The sequence below is a fragment of the Agelaius tricolor genome, unplaced genomic scaffold, assembly GCF_023055355.1.
Source record: "Agelaius tricolor isolate 1412-34295 unplaced genomic scaffold, bAgeTri1.0.p SCAF_6, whole genome shotgun sequence".
In the NCBI taxonomy this organism is placed as follows: domain Eukaryota; kingdom Metazoa; phylum Chordata; class Aves; order Passeriformes; family Icteridae; genus Agelaius; species Agelaius tricolor.
Genome location: NW_027269266.1, coordinates 37691988 through 37714645, shown reverse-complemented (window position 1 = coordinate 37714645; position 22658 = coordinate 37691988). Strand labels below are relative to the sequence as shown.

Genomic DNA, 22658 nt, shown 5'->3' with positions numbered 1-22658 from the left:
TTGGTTTTGCATTCTGAGAAAACAACAGCCAATACCCTGGCTTTCAGAATGGATACACAGCCAAGGCTTCTGAATGCAATACAGCTAATTTGCAGTGTCCTGCTGGGAACCTGGTGACACTGTAACCTGAACCTTTGATGTGACCAAAACTGGCCTCACACAGGGTACATTTCTTTTGAAGCAAACACACAAAAAGCAATAACAAAACCAAAACTCAACCCCAACCCAAAAGCAAGTAAAAATCTTGGATAAGGGGAAAACAAAAATAAAATGGTGACTATTCCTTATCTGGTTTGAAACAAGAGCTTTTTCTAGAGCCTAATCTATATTCTACCTCTCTTTTCACTACAGCTTGTCAGATGAATTTTGAAACGCAAGTAAAAAATTGGTAGTTTAAAAAAATTGCTCCCATTAAACTATTTTAGAGGGTTATAATCTAGTCAAAAAATAGGTTCTAAATCTAGCTTGGTTTTACTTGCTAAAGGGGGTTTTGAAGAGTGATATGCTGTAGCAAACTATACATGCACATGCCTTGTAAGTGGTATCAGCTGAAGAGTTAATCCTTATAGAAAATGTACATAACATTGACTAGAACTCCTGTGATTTTCTGTTTTCCTGTTGAATAAAGTATCTGGGAACCATGAATGTGATACATTGCTGCTACTAATGCTGTAGCCTGTCCCTTTGTTTAATTACTGCAATTAATCTTAATCTGTCTTTGTTTGGCAACAGTTAGGTTAGGAAGAACCAGCTGAATGCTTTTCTAAGAGACTGCTGTTTTGAACACTAAACTCAGTCTTTTCTTTGGCAGATGAAAATATCCAGCATTTTATTGCAATCTGAGTATGTGCTGTATGGTTCCCCAAAATACAATTGTGTATTACTAAGAGAGTGGGAAAAATATTTGCTACAAAGGGATTTTTTTTTTTTGTGTACACAGTAGAAAAATGAAATTCAGTGTATCAAGAACATTTTGCCCTGTTCTGCCTGTAAAAATGACAGCTGTGTTTCACATTGTATGAACCACTCACATAAGCATTTAATTCACTCATTGTAAATTGAGCTACATAAAGATGATGTAATAATTAGGTCTGAAACAGATGGAAGTCCTACTTTAGATAATACTCCCACTAAAATAGCATTTGCTTGCTTCCTTCAATTCTATACATTTTAGTCTGTAAAGATGTACTTTTGATCAGATGACAGTAGCTGAAAATAATAGAATAGGCAAGGTTTGCAGAAAATTTTCTGAGACAGAAGATCATTTTTTTTCAGTACTGCATTTTTTTAGGCATTGCTGTATATACGTCGAACCCTGTGTATGATTTCTGGGTCGTGATTCTAGGAAAATACAGTGAAGGAGTAGCAATCTCATGGAAACAGGCTTGAATTTTTCTGCGGAGTGTCAGTGAGTATAACTTCACCCCATACAGGCCAAAGGACCGTGAGCTGCTGTGGTCTCGGCTGGGCAAAGATCAGCCCCATGGGTCATTTGGTCCTTCCCAGCCTTTGATTATGTGAAGAACATGACCGTGCCCACAGAGAGGATGGAACACACTGGCCAGATAGTCACATACAAAGGTAAGTTCTCTGTTTCAGATGGGCCTCCTGTAAGAAGAAAAGGTTCTTTTGCTCTTTTTCCAGTGCTCATTCTTGTGAGAGCCCAATTAAGCAAAGTTTCTGCTGTTTTCAGCTCTTCTAGACATGAACAAGAGATGGAATCCCATCTGCCATAGAAGAACTTCACCTGGGAGAAAACTGGAACCTAATGCAGGATTGTGCAGAGCAGGCATTGCAACATGAGTGACCAGGTAAACTCAGCTTCTGCAGGTTTCAGTGTTAGCCTTGGTAAGAAAATACTGGGTGAGGGACAAAGGCATCAGGTATTGTAAATGCTGCAGAATAAATTGGTCATGCTACATTTGCCATTTCTGTGAGCTGAACTCTAGGGATATAGGGACATGCCAATGTTAGTGACAGCATTGCATGGCAGTGGAGAGTGTGCTCAGATCATGGGATCTGGATGATTTTTTTCCAGAGTGAATGTATGCCTGACCTCTGTTCCAAAGTATTTTAAACAGGAAAAAACCACCTGGATTTTCTGACCCTCTGCATGTCTATTTTTCTTCAGCATGGGAAAGACATGGACCTGTTACAGCAGGTCCAGAGGAGGGCCAGAGAGATTATGAAGTGGCTGGAGCACCTCTCCTATGAAGACAGGCTGAGAGTTGGAGTTGTTCAGCCTGGAGAAGGGAAAGCTCCAGGGAGACTTGGTACCTTCCAGTAGTTAAAGGGGGCCCGTAAGAAAGATGGGTGAAAAACTTTTTAGCTGGGCCTGTTGTGATAGAACAGGGAGCAATGGTTTTAACCTGAAGGAGGGTTGATTTAGACTAGCTATAAGTAATGAGTTTTTTACAATGAGGGTGAGAAAACACTGGAATGAGTTGCCCAGACATGTGGTGGATGCCCAGTCTGTGGAAAAAATTCATGGTCAGGTTGGATGGGGCTCTGAGCAACCTGATTAGTTGAAAATGTCCCTGTTCACTGCAAATGTCCCTGTTCACAGACAGAAAATGTCCCTGTTCACTGTTTGCATGAGAAGACCTTAAAACTTCCTTCCAACAGAAACTATTGTATGATTTCATCTCTATCCTAGTGATGACCAGTTGTGTCTCACACAGTTCCACTTGCCGTGAGGTGACCTTTTAATGTTTACACATTGTGCTGCTTCAGCCACAATAACACAACTCAGTGAAGAGTTGGGGAAAACTGAAAGGGTTGCATGGATTTGTTTGGAAAATAGATCAGTGTCTGCAAAATCAGTGTGCTGAGGTTTTGTGTTGATGCATGATTTGGTGTTGGCTGGTTCATGCAGGTAAGGCTGAAGAAATCCCTTTCTGCACCTATAATCCCAGTCCTTTAACAAAGGGCTCTCTGCTCCAGGGAGTGCAGTCATGTTTCAGACCATTGCTCAGACTCAGTATGAATGAGAGCAGATTAAAGAAACAGTTAGCATTAATACCCCTCAGTTTAATCAGCACAGAGTCACCCAGCTGTGTCTGGGCAGGCACCACTTGCTCCCTGGAGGCCCAGTCCAGCATTAGGAGTACACGTGCTTGTGTTTTGCCAAACAAGCTTCAGTCTGTGCTTGCAAGATGCCCTCCACAGGGATACAAGTCCAAATCACATAGATGTGTAGAGAATGACTCCATGAGTGATTAGTTCAAATCTAAGGATTTTAAAAGCGAGACATGGTGGTTTTGTTCACTTGAGGAAACACTCAGCATTTATTTATTGTTATAAAAAAAACACCAGCAGATTATAATTACTATTTTCTTTTCTTATTACTCTGGCAATCAAAAACACTACAGAGAAAACCTGTCTTTGGCCCAAAGAGCTTACAAGCCAAGCATAAGACAAGAGATAGCAGATAAAAGTGATGGAGGCATCCAAGTTGTCTCAGAAGTGAAATTAATGAATAGATGCTTTGTTTTAATTTTGTTGTTAAAAAAATAAGGAAGGAAATAAAATCTCAGGATTTTACATAGTATTGCATCTGACTCCAAAAGTGAGCTTGTTGTAAGTGCCTGAAAAAGTGGAAAGGAAATGAGGAGCTGGATTTTCCACAGAGCTGTTATAAATTCCAGTGTTGGTATTTCTCTTATCCAGTGACTCACAAATAGGCATCTTCTGTCGAGACTGTTGTCTCCCAGGAGGAAAAGAGCACAAACACACTGTGAGGCTTTGTACTGTTTTAAGTTTGGGACAAGGGTGTTATTCATGAGAGGGGCTGAAATCAGACATCCAGGTCATGCCAAAGAAGATTTCACGCATCCTGTGTGCTAGTCCATAACACTTCTGCTATATTTGTGATGCATGCTCTGTAGAAAAAAGTATTTTGTGTAAGCTTCAAAAAACAGTTTTCTTTACTGCTGCCCTTTATCTTCACCTGTCAGTCACACTGCTAACTGCAGGCAGAGGCTTGCTTAGCATACTGCAGAGATGTGTCCCTTTGTTCGGTTTACAGATTCTGCACCAAGGACTTGTTTGTTATCTGGCATTATTAAGCAGCTGATTTTGCAGGAGTGCATTTGAGCCATGGATTGTTTGCCAGCAGTTTATAATAAGCCAAGAATGAGCAACAACATATAATCAAATCCATTATGACTACATTAAGATTACAGTAGAGAAAGGAAATTGAACAAACAAAAGTATTGCAAAAGTACAGCTAAGAACAATGAAGATATCTGAGCAATGCTGTAAACACTTATTACTACTTACATAAGGTCCACATGTCTGTGTACTCTCAAGCCTGAGACTGAACAGACTTTCCTTTTAAGGCTGTGCTCAGATAAGGTCAACCTCTGTTAACATGGAATCATATCAAATACAAATTTGTTTCTCAACAGCTCTCTTAGAAAAACTGAAACCATTCCTTAAGTGGCCAAACTCTCCCTTCAGTCCTGAAGATTTTTATTATTGAAGAAACAAGAGAAATGCAGGTAAGATGATAAAATTCCAGAGGAATATATCAACCTTAGGGAAAATAAATATTTAATATAGACAAATTTAAAATTTAAAAGAAAATAGTAAATACAATACATAATGGAGTACCAGTATTTAAGACTCATTAATACAATTAATGCAGATACATTTGTCAATGCAGAAAACAAATAATGAAGTAGGTGTAGTGACAGTTCAGGCCTGAATGGTCACCTTCTTCTTGAAGTGGGGAGGGAATGGAAGGCAGAAAAAGTAAATACAGGCCACTAGCAGAGAGGAGGTAGAGCACCAGGCTCTACAGAAGGCGACTGGGAATAGTTTTGTAAGTCAAATGTGTTTTCCAGTTCTCCCTTATATGACATTTGCTGTGGGAGAGGCGTTGGAGGTGGCTGACAAGAGCAGCGTCTGCCCTGCACACAGCACACGCTGGTGGCCGGCCCACGCGCTGCCAGCAGCTCTGACTGCCACAGTGCACACAGGAGGGGCACTTGCAGCAATGTGCAAGGTCCAACCAGCCACAGAGGCATCCTGGCTACAGAAAAGCATTGTTTCTAAGGGAATGGTCTCATGCAATAACTGCTACTGCATGACAGAGCAGAAGTCTGTTTTTCCCTGCCAGCATCTTTTGATGAAAATTTTAATAGCAGATTTTGGATTATTTGACCATTAACTGGATTGAGACTTAGCTCAATCAGCTACTCTGCCATTAAGATCAGTGGCTTTCCTGGGATTGAATTTATCTAGAAAAGAATTATTCACTGTGTTCTCAGAAGGAAGGATTGTATTTCAGTATTTTGGTAGAGAAGACTGCTGAGGCATAACGAGAACACAGAGAAAGAAAATATATAGCATGCTGTGCAAATGATATGGTCCTCCTTTCTTCTCTGCATAATTCAGTCCTTGCCAGATTTTAGCAGACAGGCTGCACTCAGTTTGCCTTTCAGAAGCTGATGATTGGAAATGCCAGCTCTCCCCTATTTCCCTGCAATAGGGGAAATGCACCTCCAGACACAGCAAATGACTCCTTCAGAACGGGGTCTCTGAGGAGCTAGAAATCATTACTTTTCCCCCAGGTTTCCTCTCTGATCATTTTGTCATTTAAGCTTAGCATTGTAAGATTAAAACAGGAACTATCTGCAGGATGTAGAGGCAAATTAAGCTTATTGAGACTGAAGAGATGATCTCTTTTGGTCAGTACATTGACACTAAAGTAAAGCTGGTGGGAAGCAGTCATGGATCTGTCCCACTAGGACAGATCTGGTTGTATCTGGGGTGGCGGGGGGGAGAGGGAATTGCTACCCTCTACCTGAAGAGCTTTCTGCTCTCATATAACTAGGCAGTAAAAATTAGTTGGAGGGGAATTCTTATTCTTCTTAGGCACAGCCCTCTTGATTACAGCCAACATTATCACTGCCTTCTGGGAATTAAGTCAACGCCTTTGAAAATTAAATCATGGGGAGGGTTGCTGGTTTTCCAGCAGTTCAAGATCTGAAATGCCTTTCAGGCTTCACAGAAAGAAAACCACTGAGCTTTTCTTCATAGTCAGAGAATGGCACAATTGTGACCTTTTTTTCAGTTCAGTGTAAACCATGAGAAGATCAGCTAAGAGCATAGAGCTGAGTTGCCTTGGAGAGAGGCTTTGTTGGTAAACTCTGCAAGGGGAATGGAAAGTGATCAGCAGTCTCATGGGTGAGCAGCTGGCCCCAAAGGGATGTGTGGACTTTTGGCTATCTGCAACCCAAAGTCCTGCTTGGCCACACAAAATCTGTAGCCTGAACAAGCCCAACACAGCAGCATAGCACCTGCCCAGTTTATGCCTGGGCCATATTTTAAGTCTGGGTCTGAGCTCTATTCACCCATTAAAAAGTATTGGGCACAAGTTCTCTGTGCAGAGCAGAGATGCAATGACCGGACAAATAAAACCCAGGACTGTGCCATTCCCTACTTCAGTGTGATCAGGACATGAGCAGCAGCCAAAGCTGTCATCTCTTATCCCATACCTATAGGAAGCACTGAGTATCTGGTGTCTGGTGCCTAGAGAGACCCAGCTTTACTGGCTGCAGAAGCACAGAGATGAGCCAAAGGCATTATGACAAATGGGCATTGGAGATTATGGGGTTTCTGCTCAGGCACTAGTCCACACTGTTGTGCTCTGTGACTCCTTTACCATGTATTCAGATAATATTTGTATTCTTGATGATCTATAAATTAGATTAAAAGCAGATAGATAAAGCCTGCTCTATAGGATCAGGCTGCTGAGGCATCTGTGCTGGTATCCTGCTCTGGGATCAGGTACTTGAAAAAAAGGCTCACAAGGCTCAGTAAGTGACATGTAAATAAATAAACTCCTCCCTGGTCCCCTCTCACAGAGACTTTGTTCAGATTCAGCTTGGCTGTGTTTAGAGGCATTCAGAATTCTTTCTTTTATTTCAAAGTGGGAGTTTTTGTATAGCATTAAAAGAGCAAGTGGTAAATGAAGCATTTTTATGATGAAAAATAGTTTGTGCTTATGTATGTGCATTTTTTGTAAATATGAAAATACAGCATCCTCCTACATGTATTTACCTTAACATCAGCATATACACATACCAAATATTTGCTCAGTTTCCCCCATAATTTAATATGGAGATCTCTAAGTATCCCTTTCTTCGTGTGCCCTCTCTTCCCCTCTCTCATATCACTTCAATAAAAAGCCAAAATCCACAGGAATATATTAATGCTGTACAAACATCTGAAATGTGAAAAGAAGTGAGAGAAAAACTGTTTCCCTTACACGAAACTGTGAGGGATAAAATGAAGGCTCATCAGCTCTGTGTAAAGAAGCAGAGATTCAGGTCAGGTATAAACCTTCTCCAGTGCTAAAGCAGATCAGGTTGTGGAATTAACCACCTGAAAAGATCACTGAGTCACATCAAAGGAGGGATTGTGGAGCTGGAGGCTGTGGAAATTGCACTGGCATTAGGATGCAGCAACAGAGCCCCAGTGAGGCTGGCTCAGCTGCCTGATCCTGCCACCTCCACCGGGGGTCAGTTTTTATTTCATGCACAATTTAATGTGACTTTTTGCCTTATCTGCATGTAACAAGCTTGTTGTGCAGCTCCTGGTATCCCCTGAGTGAAGTCTCGGGCTACGGCTGAGCTTATCCAGCCTCCAAGAGATGGGGAGAGATGACTCTGCCCCAGCTCCTGGGCTTTGCACTCTCTGGGAGCCCTGGAGGGCCAGGAGAGCTCCCTGGTGGGCAGGGCTGGCAGCACTGCAGGGAGGAGTAAGAGCTGTGGCCCACATCTGCAGCAGGTGAGATGTGAGACCAGCAGTGTCACACAGAGCTGTGCCCCATTCCACTGCTGCTCATGTTGACCACAGCTAATGAGCTGGAGAGAGCAAACAGCAGAGGCACATGGAAAACAGCTGGCTTGGCATGGCTGTGAGCACATTGAGCACAAACACTGATCTGTCACTGCCACTTCCACATTGACCAGGTCACCAGGTGCCAGCAGCCAGGGCCAGTGGGAGGAGGATTCTTGCTCCACCACCAGCAGCCAGACCTGCACTGGACTGGGGACAGGGAGTCTCTGTGTGTGCAAGCAGACTGTGCTATGTATTATAACCTGTGCTCCTCTTACTCTAATTTCCTTCCAGATTTTTTCTGCTGTGTCTTTCTCATTTCCATGACAGTACCATATTCCCAGTGACACTGACAGGTGCTCATCACTGGGATCAAGAGGAAAAAGGTCCCTGGTCACAGTAATGGTACACAGTGATTCTAATTGAGCTGTAGTGTGATGTCTTTTACTTGCCCGGCCTTTTTTCAAGCAAAAATTGACTTCACTGAATCACAAACTCACAGAGTGGGTCAGGTTGGAAAGGACCAAAGTGGGATCATCTGGTCCAACCTCCCTGCTCAGGTAGGGTTGTCCTAGAGCAGATGGCACAAGATTGTGTTCAGATGGTTCTTGTGTCTCTCCAATGGGAGAGACTCCACACCCTCTCTGGTCAACCTCTCTGAAGCTTCATGGCCCCCTCCAATCCTGGAACAGTGACAGACAGACAGACTGTGTTATGTATGCATAGCAGCTCTATACAGCAGTTTGGAATTAAAAAAGCCCAAGCCATGCTGAGTTTATCTGTCATTACACACAAGGGCAGTGCGTAATGCCTCCTTCTGGGACCCAAGCTGGGAAGGATACTCTAAGGAGTTATAGCCAGGCACTGGACAGGCTGCAATGAGAGAGCTGTGCCTGGGTGCAGTCAGCATCACTCTGACATGAACTGAAACTTGGCACTTCATCCTGGCTGCTCTCAGTGACACTGTCCCATCCCCAGTGTAAGGCAGCAGAGCTGGAACTGGTTTTAGACTGATGGCAGTGAAGTTTTTCCAAACTAATGTCCCAAGGACTATGAATACTTAAGACAGAGATCTTAAAGAACTCCTCTCTTTTACAAATCCAGTAAGTCTTTACTACAGAGGTGAACAGAAAGACAAGCCTTGCAGGTTGAGCACGTCTGAAATGGAGATTTGTAATGAAGGTAGCGGGTTCCTAATCTGTGTGTCAGGGTGCTTTGGGCTTGTTTTTGAGCGAGCCACCAGTGTGTATACAGTCAACAAGGAGGGCATAGGAGGCTGTAATCTGTGGTTTGCAGTAACCATGTGTTCTGTGCACTGCCAGGTGCTGTCCTTCTGCTTAGGGAGGTGTTGCTATTGCTGTAGCTGGTCTCCCAGGCTGGGCACTCAGCAGCTCTAATCCTGGAGAGATATCTGTGTTTGGCTTGAGTTGCATTTGCATGAACAATCATTGTTATATCAAAAGATAAATTGCCAGTCAGATAATGATTTGAAAGGAGTTTCTGGGAAGAAGGCTGTGCTAAAAACAAATACCTATTTATGTATATGCATAGTGTGAGGATTATCACATAAGGAAAGTAGGATATAATGCAGTTAAATGTGTGTAATGCTTCTCCACACCTCCACATGCTACTGTGGGAATTAAGTTCCTTTCCCCTATAAACTCCTCTCTGTTCTGGCAGGAGAGGGTCTGGAAGGCAGCTGCCTGCCACTACTAAATGAATTGCACAACAACCATTGCCTACATCCCACTGGTCTGCAGAGACTTTCTACTTTCATATTTTCAGTTTTCAGTCCTATAAAAAAACACTTTAAAGCCCAAAGACAGTTGACTTGCCACAGATAATTACGGCCTCCCTTGGTCATAGCTGCATGCCTTTCCTATTTATCCTACCTTGCCTAAGGGGAGTATCTCTTGCTATTGAAGACCAGGCCTGAGTCTGACCAGCCTGTCATTAATATCACTTACTAATGTGTTGTTCTCCTCCTAAAGAAAACCCAAAGTCATATAATGTCCTGGAAAACAAAAAGAATATTTAACATATTTATAGATCTCTCATCGTTGCTTATTATAGGCTGTTGCCTTCTGCACAGACTCAAAAAAAGCAGTGTGCACAAACAGTAAAGTGAAACAAGCATGTAGTATCTTGCATGCTTCTTTGGTTAAAAGGTTGTTTTTAAAAGCTGAAACAAGTATATGTTCTGTGTGTGAATATGGAGCAGAACAGTCCATCATGATTTCAAGTGAGATTCCAACCAAGAACCCCCAGAGTACTACCTGAATAAAATACCTCATTATATCATGCTTGAAAACACTGTCAGTGCCTGTAACTAAGATCTGTGTCTGCCAGGTTTTCCTGCATTTGAGGAGTAATTAAATTATTCCCACCTTCCTGGAGATAGATTTGCAAGTCAGATAAATTACAGCAACAAGCAGGTAATTAGATGAATGTTGTCATTTACAATGGTATTTATTTAATCTACAATCTTCTACTTACAGCTGACTGGACATTAAGAAGGGGGATGAGGACTCACAGGCTGTTTAAAAGCATTGGGTCCATGGTGCATGAGTAGGTCTAAATTGATGTAATGACTTTCCATTATATTTCCTTCATATTTCTTGCTGTCATGCTTTGCATCAGCTCCTTGCATGTCTCCCACTTTCATTAAGCAGTGCCTGAATCACTTTCTCTGTTCCCTGCTATGTGATTTTTCTGTCTCCCATTCTCTAGTCAAACCCCCTTCTTTATTTCCTCCCTGTGATTTGAAAAATGTCTCATCCCATGTTCTGTGCCGGAAGGTGAGTTTGGAAAGGAAGCCACAGGTCACAAAGCCTGGATAATTCACATACAAATATATTTGCACTAAAGGTTAGACACTTGCATCATCCACTTTTCTAGCCTGGGGTGCAGATAGCTAATGTGTGCAGTAGCTAAATAGCAGCTTGATGTTTTTTTAAAGGTTACATTGCTTTTAGCTTATCTGCATTATGCTGGGCATGGTGTTACTGGCATTTCATGACACCAGCCTTACCTTTATTCTGACAACAATACAGAAATACCCAGAAGCTACAACATGATACAAGCTCTTCATGATGGTTATGCTTAAGGTAGCCTTACAGAAAAATGCAGATTTAATTTCTGTCAGAAAAATAAACTTTTCTGAGGGCTGTGGTATAAAAGTGAGGTCTCTTCTCATTCTCTTCTACATGTTAGCAGTCATTTAGCTCAGTCTGAAAAACCAAATGAGATGATGATAATAATAAGATTTTTATGTCGTATTGTATTCAACCCTTTTTATTGAACTGAAAAGAAACAATACAGAAGGTAGAACACTTCTTCAGCTGTAAACTAGAGGAGGGAAAAATGCAGTTTCTCTCTTTACCCAAATGGAAAGAAAATAAAAAAAAAAGCCAACGTGCCCCGCCACCCCCATTCTCATTCCCTAAAACACAAAATTAATAAAAGGGAAAGAGCCAGAGGGCAGATGAACATCTGTCTTTTTTCTATGTCTGTGAAAAAAAAAAAAAAGAAATCTTTTCTTTTGACTTAAAATAATATCTGGTTCAGTAACAATTTTGGATGTTGGAGAAATTACCAACAGACTTTGATTCAAGCCAGCACTTTGAACCACATCTGGAAGGCAGCTGAAGGCCTGGTAAATTTAATGAGTTGAACATTTCTATGCTTCTAAACTAAGCTGCTTTTATCCATGTGGCAGTGACAGCTTCAGATTACACAAGTGGGACTCTGCAATCTGCAGGGTTCAGGAAATGCTGTACCAGGGCTTTCAGCCCATCCTTCCTGCTCCACAGATTATGGGTCATTTGAGAACCAAGGAGATCTGTGGAGATGAAGCAGAGAAATTTGGCATTAATGTGTCACTACACATGAGAGAACAATTGTTTGTTTTGATTCTGTACAAAATCCCAGTGCAGATGATGAGAGCATTCCCTGGCCTGGAATTCACCAAGACTTCTGGAAAGTAAAGCACAGCAAAGGACACTACTGAACAAGATCAAACATGTAGTAGTCAAATAAAACCACAATTTTGATTGAGATGGCAGATGGAGTGAAGTACTAACATGAGAGTTGTTTAATGTGAAATGGATTTTAAAACAAGCATTTCCTAGCATCAGGATTTGAATGTGAGGCTGAGAAGGAGCATCTAAAATTACATGAAGAGGAGACTACAAGAAGATTTGTTCATTATTAGGGTTAGGTCAGGTAGCTGGACCTAGAAGGAAATTGTAGGAAACATTGATTGGAGCAGAAGTAGAGAATCTCCTGTGGGAGTCCTGTTGGCCAACAAGCTGAACCCCAGTCCCCACTGTGCTGCTGCAGCCACAAAGTCAAATCAGATCCTGGGCTCCATCATCAGGGACATTGAGCAGAGACAGAGACATGATCATCCCACTCCATTCAGTGAAGGAAAGCATTCCAATATCTAATGAAGGTTTATTTTGCTGTAGAATTGAAGAAGGGAACAATAAAGAAACACACAGCCGTGGCTGAAAATAGATAAGAGAAAGGTTTAGGTTAGACATCAAGAGAAGTACCAAGCCTGTTGTATGACACTGACTTATGAAATTGCTCCTTACAAAATGTGGCAACAGGTGTTGCAAAGAAATCTAAGGGAAGAAAGCCTTGGGAGTTAATACCACTAAATATATTTGTCTGCTTATGCCTGTTTGGGTTCAGAGAGAAAAGACATGAGTGGTCCTTCCCATCCCTTAACCTCTTGCCTAGTACCAGTACAGTGAGAGGGATGCAGCCATCCTGCTGTACTGTGTGCCGGGTTAACCAGGGACAAGCTGAAGTCCATGAAGATCTCCCTTTAATGTCACTGGGAAGGTTTTTCCACTGGTGCTAGGAAACAGCCTGCTTTACATTTCAACCCCATTTGTGAAGCTGTTGCTTGGATGTTAAATAAAAATATGGTACCTTATAAAAAAAATAACTAGCTCTCTGTTTTCTATTTAGAACATGTTATATTGTCAGAATAGCACAAGGAATATATTGCCACAAAGGGGAAGAAAAGAGCCCATGAACCCTCAAGGTGTATCACATTATCTTTTGGTACATAGACAATGGTTTATTCCTTGACAAGGAATATTCATTCACCTTCTTTTCTGCATTTTTTGTTGTTGTTGAGTGGGCAGGCTGTGATAAGAGGTACTTAATTTGACATTGCAAGTATTTATGACCTACAAAACTTGATATAGACCAAAAAGAGTGGGCAGGGGATAGAAACTGAGAGCTGGCTTAGCAGCTGAATATAGACCTAAGAGCCAAGAAATCCTCAGTACTAATTGTACTGCCACTACTGATTTATGGAGTGTCCTTGGGCACTGTTAAAACTTAGCAAGGGTTTTGAGGTGGAAGCGAGCTATGTGTTTCTATTAAGATGGCATAATGAGGCTTTAATTAGGGAAAAATTGGCTACTTCTCTGCTGAGATGGAATAACTATTGTAGATGTGAATATATAAATACTCTACTGAAACTGAAAAGGAAGTTATTGTTTCCTCTGACATGAAATCTTGAGAATGGGCCATAGAACAGTTTCAGCATTACAACAGAGATTGTATATAGCTTTGTATATGACAGTGTCACCATCAAATGCAAATACACTTTAACTAATTTTAATTTATAATTAATTTTAATTGAAAAGATTGTTTTCATTCCGGGGCAATTAATATAAGCCAATATGTACTCATGACAGGTGGAAATTTGGCCATATTTCCTTCCCACTGGGCCATTAAGCCAACTTTGACATTTTTATACATTTTTAATTAAATCACTATGATCTTTGCAGGCCACTGTTTGCTCCGACAGTATTTTTAAGCTTGAAATTCAAAGGTAGATTATTTAACAAATGTGCACAAAGATTAAAAATTGAATCCCTTCAGTGTTGAGACTGCATTGTCTGTTATCTCTGTTTTGAGTAAAACAGATGGTTCATATTGCAAATGATGCATGAATAGGACTTCCCTAATGTGATGCAAATGACTCTGTGAAACTGGCATTGTATGGAGGAAAAGAGGCTGATGTTAGTAGAAACTTCTTGGACAAACATCAGTAACGAATATGTTCTTTGATTATGTTTTGCCACCCGTTAAAAAGCAAAGCATGTTTAGAAAAAATAATCAGAGAGAAAGATGTCCTTTCAGAGGCTGATAGTTTCAGGGACAATAAACCAGTCAGCAAGCCAGTGCCTGCTGCTGCTGCTGATTCCCATGGTCACCTTTGGCAAGTGCAGTCACTCGGTGTCTCTGGGTCAGCCTCTGGAACACAAGGGTTACAGCCTCCTGCTGTTTATCATTTTCTGATGTGTTCACACCGTGCATGTTTGGGGCAGACATTTTCCCCCAGTGGCTGGCACAACCACTGGATGCTGCTGTATTCCTGAAATTGAAAACAAACAACAGTGAGATGGGAAAAATATTTCTTTGGGCTTGAATGACCTTCCGTGTGCACTGGTTTGTATGGAATAGATATTATAACATAAAAAAGCCATTTCATTTGAGCAGAGTTTCTCACCTCACGGTTCCCAACAAAGTATTTTCTTGAAATACCTCATTACTACTTTAAGCAAACGAGGATCAGGTCTAAATTCCTCTTTAAGCTCCCAGTTTAGAACAGGCCTTAATGAGCTTTCAGTCAGTTCCTACAACTGTCAATATATGTGTCTCAGTGATTAAAACTAAATACATTCCCAGGCTGGTGTAATGCTGACCAGATTTACATAATCTTTACAATTACAGATTCTTACAGTTTTTGAGGAAAATTCAGATCTATCAAAGGAAACCAGTATGGAAAAATGATTTGTATTATCCTTAATTATGGTATTGACAGTGCCCAACAGCCTTGTTTTAAAATGGAGCACCCCAGTCACCATGTTATCAGCTTCTCTATTTTTTGTGTGTTTTACTTCATTTATTTCCATTATCATAGATCACAGAATGGTGTTGTTTTTGGAAAATAGTTAATAAGTTATTTATTTGGGTGTTTGGGCCTGGTGGCCTAAAGGTTTTTACAAATTTATGAAATGTCTGAGAGAGCAGCTGCAACAGGGTGAGCTGAAGAATGGGAAAAACATGTTCATAAGAAAAAAGAACCCCAAAATCTTGCTTGTCCTTCTATTTGCACATCAGTCTGTCTTGCAGATTTTGATCACATGGGTTCATTTTCATGTGTTTATTGCACCTACTCCACAGGCACCCCAATATGGTCAATATGTGGTCTTGCTATTAAGTGCCATAATTGATTGCCAATTATCCCCTGGAAAACTTTCCTTTTCCCTGTTCAAATCATGTTGTCAAAGAACACTAAGCCCTCTGTCTTTCCACAGCTTCTCACTTGATGGATCTCAACCTTCTTTTCTCTGTTGATCTTGATGCAGAGCACAGAGGTGGCAAGACCCAAGATGGACCCTACCAGGAAGAATCTGAGAAACCCTGGGAAAAAAAGATGATATCCAGGATCACCAGTTGGGAAGGCTTGGGCTGAGAAAGGATTGTGACAGAGCATGTAAAAAAAGGAAGGTATGGAAATTTGAAATTCTAAGAACACGCAGAAGTTTGGAATGCCATGAAAATGTGCCTTGTTTTAGTTGTTGAATATTATATAATCTGTCCTCTCCTTGCAGGAGTGCCTAATTCCTGTATTAATTACAGTTTTTATGGCATACTGGGCACTCCTGTGCATGTTTGCTTCAGAGCTCACCAACCTGAAGACATGGCTGAGGTTTGCTCCTTGCCTAATAAATCTGATCTTGAGCGGGTCTGTCTGGCCACTGTAGTGAGTGATGCTGGCAATCCTCATAAAATGAAATGTTCAATATTCTGTGTGTAGAATCACATCCATTTTCACAACATCTGGAATGATTCCCCTGACATTTCAGGGTTCTTTAGCTTAAATGTTCCGTGAAGTCTGTGTATAACTAACAGTTGCTGCTTTTCTTCTGGAGTGAGAAGAGAATGTACAGTTTTGCATCCATTTGTGTGGCTTCTGGGACTTTTTCTGCTTTTAACATTCTCTGGCAATGCCTCATCCTGGGTCTGCCTTTGGCGGCAGCCACAGCACTGAGGGGCCATGCAGGCAGAATAAATAACAAGGCAGTGCTGAGAGGCTTTCCTTGATAAAAAATTGCTGTAGGCTGGGCAGAGAGGGCATTTTTTTTTTAGCAAAGAAAAGGCTCCCATGGCTGCTGCTGTAGGAAACAGATCCATTATTGTCACTCTCTGTTCTGGGAAGGGACAGAAGAACTTTTTGATTTTCTTTGGTTTCTCTAGTATAGTCTGCTACAGCAGCCAGCATTAGCAAAGCCAGACCTGTGCTCATCTTTTCAAAATATCACTTTTATTTCTGAATACTGATTACTCAGGCAGACTGCAAGGCAGAGCTGTGAGAGTTTCAAAAGCATGGCAACAGATTGTTGTACTGAAGTGGTAATGACACGAAAAATGGAGGTAGGGTACAAGGAATCCACTTAAGGGACCTGGAAAAGCTGTGAAGAAAAGGATTTGGGCTGCAAGACAGATGTTAGATGAAGGAAGTTTTTTACTTAGCACTTGTTAGACCACATCTAGAGTACCATGTCCAGCTTTGCCTCCTGCAACACCAGAAAGGCACCGATGACCCAGAGCAAGCTCAGCAGAGAACCTCCAAGATGATCGAGGCAGGAGCACTTGCCTTGTGAGGAGAGACTGGGAGAGGTGGGCTTCTTCCATCAGGAGATACAAGGGCTTTGGAAGGATTTAACAACAGTGCCTGATGAGTACAAGGAAATCGTGGAAAAGATGGAACCAAGCTGTTCATTTTTGGGCACAACAGTGGAGCATAGACAGTTGAATTCTCATGAGATTTAAGGAGAAGATTTTCCACTGCGAGGACAGTCAGGCAGCAAAGCAAGGAGGCTGTGCAGTCAGTCTCCTCTCTGGGAGGATTTTCAAGACCCAACTGGATAAACCTCAAGCAACATGGTCTGAAGCTTACCTTGTTTTATGCAGGGGCTTGAGCCAGAGACCTCCTGACCCTTTCCACCTGAGTTACTCTGTGATCCTGATTACCAGCCCCTCCATCCTACTGAATATAATGGCTGCTCTGCACAGCTCACTACAGCTCAGTCATCACCCAAAACAGCCACTACATGAACTCTTAACCTCAAGAAAAAAATGTGTAAGCCTCCAGGATCCTTGCAATATTATAATTTGTTTAAGAAACAAACCTCGAAATGTTGATCTCAATATCTTCAGTAGAGTTAAGCAGTTCAGAGCTGTGGAGAGCATGAAACAATGGTTTCAACTCAGAAATATTCCCTACATGTGTTGTATTAAGCCTGAAATCCCATGCTCTCAGGCCACCAGTCCTCTTAAGGGTAAGTTAGTGCTGGGTGCTCTACACTGCTTAGAGGTCCAGCAAAGTCAAAGATTGGGGTACCAGGAGAAGTTTGAGATGCTCTTTTCTTTCAGAGTGTGACAGAGGAAATGGTGTTGATCTTCTCATGCCCTCTTGTTTGCTGTTATTATACATGTATGATGGTTCTCTGCTTTGAACCTCACACTTTAAGATGTAATTACAAACCACAGGGCTGGTGTTTTGTATCAGTGTTAGAGGGAGATAAACAACAGCTACCAGTTGGAACTTAGCACTTGAGAAAACACACAGAGGAAGGTAAAGAAGTTACAGCAAAAAAGGTCTGCCTTTTTTAGGTTTAGCATAAGAAGAACTTTTTGAGTCATAGTACAAACAGATGAAGTAATAAAAGACCACCTTTGCAAAGTGAAAATAGGACCATTCATAACTTCAATAGACAAAAAAAGAAAGAAATAGACAATAGATATTTATATTTGGAGAAAAGCAGGCCATAAGCCTGTGCCACTTCAAATGTTTTCCAGTCCATTGAAAAGTAAAAAAAAATTTACCATGTCTTTAAGAAGAATGTTTATAAATCACCCGACTTTCATCAAAATGTGCAGCCAATTGCTTCAATCCTTTGGTGATGGTACAGTAAAAAGGAAAAATGAGTTTATATGGCCAACCACCTTGCTATCCTGATGTATGTCCCTTGCAAGATAAGAGAAAAATTAACAAGATTTAATTAATGGAGATGTAAACAGAAGTAAAAGGTGTGAATACCATTTCATGACAGTCAATATGATGCTGTTAAAAAACAAATCTTGTCAATACAGCCTGATTTTACTATGAATTATGTGTTTGACTGATAATCACTGTCATGTAGACATAAAAGATTTCTATGGTTTAATGTGTACTGTTTGCTGGCATAGAATAATCTGAGCTTTTCAAAAACGAGCAACTGCATGGCAAGGTTGCAAAAATGAGCAATTAGTGTCAATAAAGCTTGGATAAGATGAATTTAGAACTTGCTAAATGGCAGATTGCAAAGCTGTTGCTAACATAAAATTTTCTCTGAATGAGTATGTTCCTAGTTGCATCCCTTGGTGGTATCTACTAGAAACAGTGTTGACCAACCAATTTCATCAGTGATTTGGAATTAAATGCAACATCCCTGTTGATTTAAAACAAACCTGTGAATATCACATATGCTGCTGGAATAGAAATTATAATGACATGACAACTATACGAAATGGTGCAGGGAGTTTAGGTGTATGAGTGTATCAAATAAAGCTTTTTAATATGGCTGAGACTGTATCTGCAGAGTTGTGGAAGCAGCATTAACAAGGAGAGTCTCAGAGTTGCCACAGTGCAAGCAGAGTCCCCCTGTGATGCTCTGGCAGTACAAGCAAATATAATGCTCAGCTAAATAAACTTGAGATAAACAAGTAGGAGCAGGGAAGTGATTCCACTGGAACTGAAATATTGCATGAAGTCCTGATGCAGGCATCTTGAAAAACATTTTGGAAAATGAAAATGTGCAGAGATGATTTGAGGCCTGATGAGTTTGAGAAAAGGGTTTATTTGTAGAGGGTTTGATCTATTTATTGTGAAGTAGCTTGATAGCAGCTGAAATAAGGAAAAAAAAGGAAGGTAAGGGACAGTGAATACTTAATCTAGTGAGAAGATTTCAGCAAGAAACAAGAACAGGGTTATTAAGCCAAAATTTTGGAAGCCAGAAAGGGTTGTAGGACAGGAAGATCCACCATTTTTTTAAACATTTGGGTATGAGTCTTTTAAAAAAAAATTAAAAAGGGATGGTGAATCTGTTTCTGAATCTTCACCTCTATTAAGAAGAAAATGCCTTGAAAAATAGCTTTTAGTCAAGAGTTCACTTGGTGTGGTAAAAGAAAAACTCCTCAAGCATTAAGTTGGTTAAACGGACAAGAGCCATTCTGAGCTCTTCCCTCCTGTTACCACTTAGGTCTTTCAGAGAACTCCAAGGATGGGCATGTGAGGGTAATTTTGTGTTTGTGCTTTTGTTTTTGGTTTAAATGCCTATAGGGTTTACCCCAACCTGTGGGTCTGTCTGTGCTCTAGCAACACTGGTCATACTCATCCTTTTTGTTGCATGTTGAATGGTTATCACGGTCTTTCTGAAATGAGAAGAACTGTCTGTCTGTCCCCAGATTCCCTCCAGGCAGGGAAGAAACACTAGGAAAACATCCTGCCAAGAGAACTTTGTCTTCTGAAACTTGTAAGTAAGAAACAATTAGTGAAGGAAGTGTGAGCCATTGCGTTTTCTCTCTGGAAGGATCCCTTTCCATATTATTGAGACTGGTCTTATTACAGCCATCTCCAGCTGGCAGGAAAGTTATGTATGTACTCAATAACAGCAAACATCAATGAAATGAGCCTTTAGAGCCCCTTACTGTGCTTGAATCACCTTTATTGATGCAGTGGGATGGAAACTGCATTTCCAATAGCTGTAGCTGATGGACCTCAGGACCAGATGGAGGAAACTGCCTGCAACTGGGGAGAGCAAATTTAAACTGCTCCCGAGTGCCCCAAAATAACCTCTCAAGCAGTCATGGTTACAGGAGCAAAAACAGAGCCAGCACTGCTACAGACATCACCCAGCCAAAAATGCTCTTCCAGAGAGGCACTTCATCTGCCTGAATAAAGCAGGGGTGGGAGTCACTCACCTAAATGTAGGTCACCTGGGCTGAGTGGTGACCAGGAGAGGTCAGTGCTGAATGGGCACCCAAGTGTGATTCAGCCCACCCTAAAATAGACATCTAAATTAAGGCTCCACAGAAGTGTCTTCTCTCTCTCTTGGCTGCACAGGGAGTTTTCTAAGTGGCTCAGCTATAGACTGCTCTGCTGCAGATGTCTGCCTTCATTAACTTTTAGGGTCTTAGGACCAACTCAATTTCTGCCACCTGTCAGCACAAGGAAAGGGCCCTGATGGGCCACAGCCACACTTGTCGTGTACAGAAAAAGGAGCAGATGTGATTTCATTGTGTTCCACATGCAAAAAAAGGCACATTCACACTGGCTGGTGAGCACTTACTGCAAGCAGTCCGGGGCGGCAGTCTGGGCTCTGGTCATCCAGTCTTTGTTAGCAATATTTGGACACTGCTTATAAATGAGTGAAAGTGATTTCTCAGCTTTTTCCCTGCTCGTTATGAATGAGGATGGATCCAACATTGGTATCAAAAGGTGACATGCTCATTCCACTTTCCAGCTGAGGGCAAACCAAAAAAGCCAGTTTAAACTTTGCACCAGTGACATGTGGATAATATGGTGGTGCAGTTTTTTTCTGTGTTTTCTGATTATAAATGGCAATCTGAAGTTAAGGTAGGGCTTCAAATTCCCAGAACCAAAGTGCCACCAGTGGCATTATCAGAGGGCTGCAGGAGGAGTGATGGACTGGGTCCTGTTGCAGCTCAGTGCTAGGAGGTGAAAACAGCATTACTGGAAAATTTGCACAGAGCTCTGGGGCTTCCCATGTCCTGTGGGATGCAGTGCTGTTTTTGAAAGCTATAAAACAAGTCAAGTGACTCGAAAACATCTCATTATTTCATTCACTGGGAAAAATATCATCTCTGTTAGAGATGGACTGTGAAGCAGTATAACAAAAGCAAAGATTAGTTCAAGGTTCCTGGCATTTTTTGAGTTGGATATAATTTCACTTGTGTGAGACCATTTCCCTGCAAATGGAAGACTGCAGTTACAACGTGATGGAAAAAAGGAGGGGAATTTGCAGTAGACTAACAGAGAATAATCTGATACCAAAGAGAAGCCTCTGACCTGTAGATTTACACAGTTCAAAGAAATGAGAAGCTGGCCAGTAAGCCTCTTAAAATGCCAACAGTGCCTGAAAAGGGCTAACAAGCAAGTTGCCATGTAAAAAACGGCACTGCAAGTGACGTCAGAAGCAGCTCTTTGAGCAACTTCAGAAAAGCCAGATCACCATGAAGTTTTACGTGAAAGAGGACCTTAAATTCCTAACACACATAACATGTCTTAAAATAAATATTTTTATCTTTCCAATATACATCTTCTGTCTTTCATTGTGGTTCTTGCTTTCACCTCTTGTCTAAGACCAAATTAAGAGCCAATAGTAAATATCAGTTTTCCATTCTCACCTGTCACATAGGCCAGAAGACACTGACCACTGTGCCTAAAAATATTTTCAGAGACTAGACACAGAGGATGTGTGATGGACAGAACCTGGGGACGTGCATTATTTCTGTAGTGAAATAAAGCCTGCAGCAGTACTAGTAGAGGGAAGCATCCTGGTGGTGGTACCAAATAAAATGGGACAAATATGTATTGCAAGCACAGTATGTCTCAACCCACACTCTGTCAAGTGAGCAGGCAAAGGAGGGTACACACAGGCAAGTCAGGATCTGTTCCAGTGGAAGTGGGTATTGGGCTGGGCCTTGTTATGTGCAAGCACAACTGATTAAGCAAAACTGCACTACTGTGAACTGTGGAAATTGCTAATGCCACCAAGGGGAAGGGCCTTTACTGTTTGTGCTTCTCCCACATGCATTTGCTGGAGCCAAGATGCTGCTTGTGCATCTGCAGTGCTGCTTCCCTTTGTGCTGGAATTGTTTCACTCTGAGTTCATGCTCCCAAAGCCCTGCTCTGCCATTTACCCTCAGTGTTCCTCTCTCCCCTCCCAGGTTTTGCTGTATCATTGCTCTGACATGCCCACTATGATCATACCCGACATTATCCTGTCTGTTTTTTCTTCCTGACAGCCACTCACAGGAAATTCTCATCTGAAGGAGGATTTGTGAAGACACCGTTGCCTCTGTGTGTTGTCTCTGACTTGTTCCCTTTTTGCAGTTCCTGTCATAGCTCCTTGCTGCTCAGTCTCAGTTCTCTGATGAATCTAATCTGCTTCCCCCTGCTCCTTGACTGAAGATACCTTCACAGCTGTTACTCAGCACATAGCAAGGGAGACAGCTCCATCTTATTACTCTCTTTTAAAAGCAAGAGCCTTGTGCAAAATGTTTGCTCTCTTGGGGGTTGGACTAGATGATCTCCAGAGGTCTCTTCCAACTCTAACAATTCTGTGATTCTGTGTTTCTTCCCTTTTAAGTCACTCCTTCCTTTTCAATCTGAGGTGAGCTCTTCATTTCTCAGCCCAGCTTTGGACCCTGGGGTTTGGAGAGAACCAACATCTCTGTCAACTTTCACTCGGTCATCAAAGTCACCTTTTTTAATTTGGAAAATGTGTTCTCTGTATTGGTCAACGTCAGTAAATACCTTTAATGTGACTGTATGTGTGTGTGTCCATTCATACTGAGGTAAGAGCTTGGAGGCAGCACTCAGAAGATCCAGCAACCTGCTCCCACATCTCTCTCTTTCCAACATAAGGCTTCATGAAGTCCCACATTTTTCTACAGATCCACCCCTTACCTGTGGTATCTCTCAGGTC

The 22658-nt window shown here is 41.6% G+C and overlaps 1 long non-coding RNA gene across 1 annotated transcript; it reads left to right on the top strand.

The window, feature by feature from the left end:
- The first annotated feature begins 1110 nt into the window (after positions 1-1110).
- Positions 1111-22170, top strand: LOC139591135 (uncharacterized). Its single transcript, XR_011679565.1, has 5 exons — positions 1111-1581; positions 1694-1811; positions 4410-4502; positions 10347-10416; positions 15249-22170. It is a non-coding gene; the product is annotated as an uncharacterized lncRNA (long non-coding RNA).
- Positions 22171-22658: the final 488 nt, after the last annotated feature.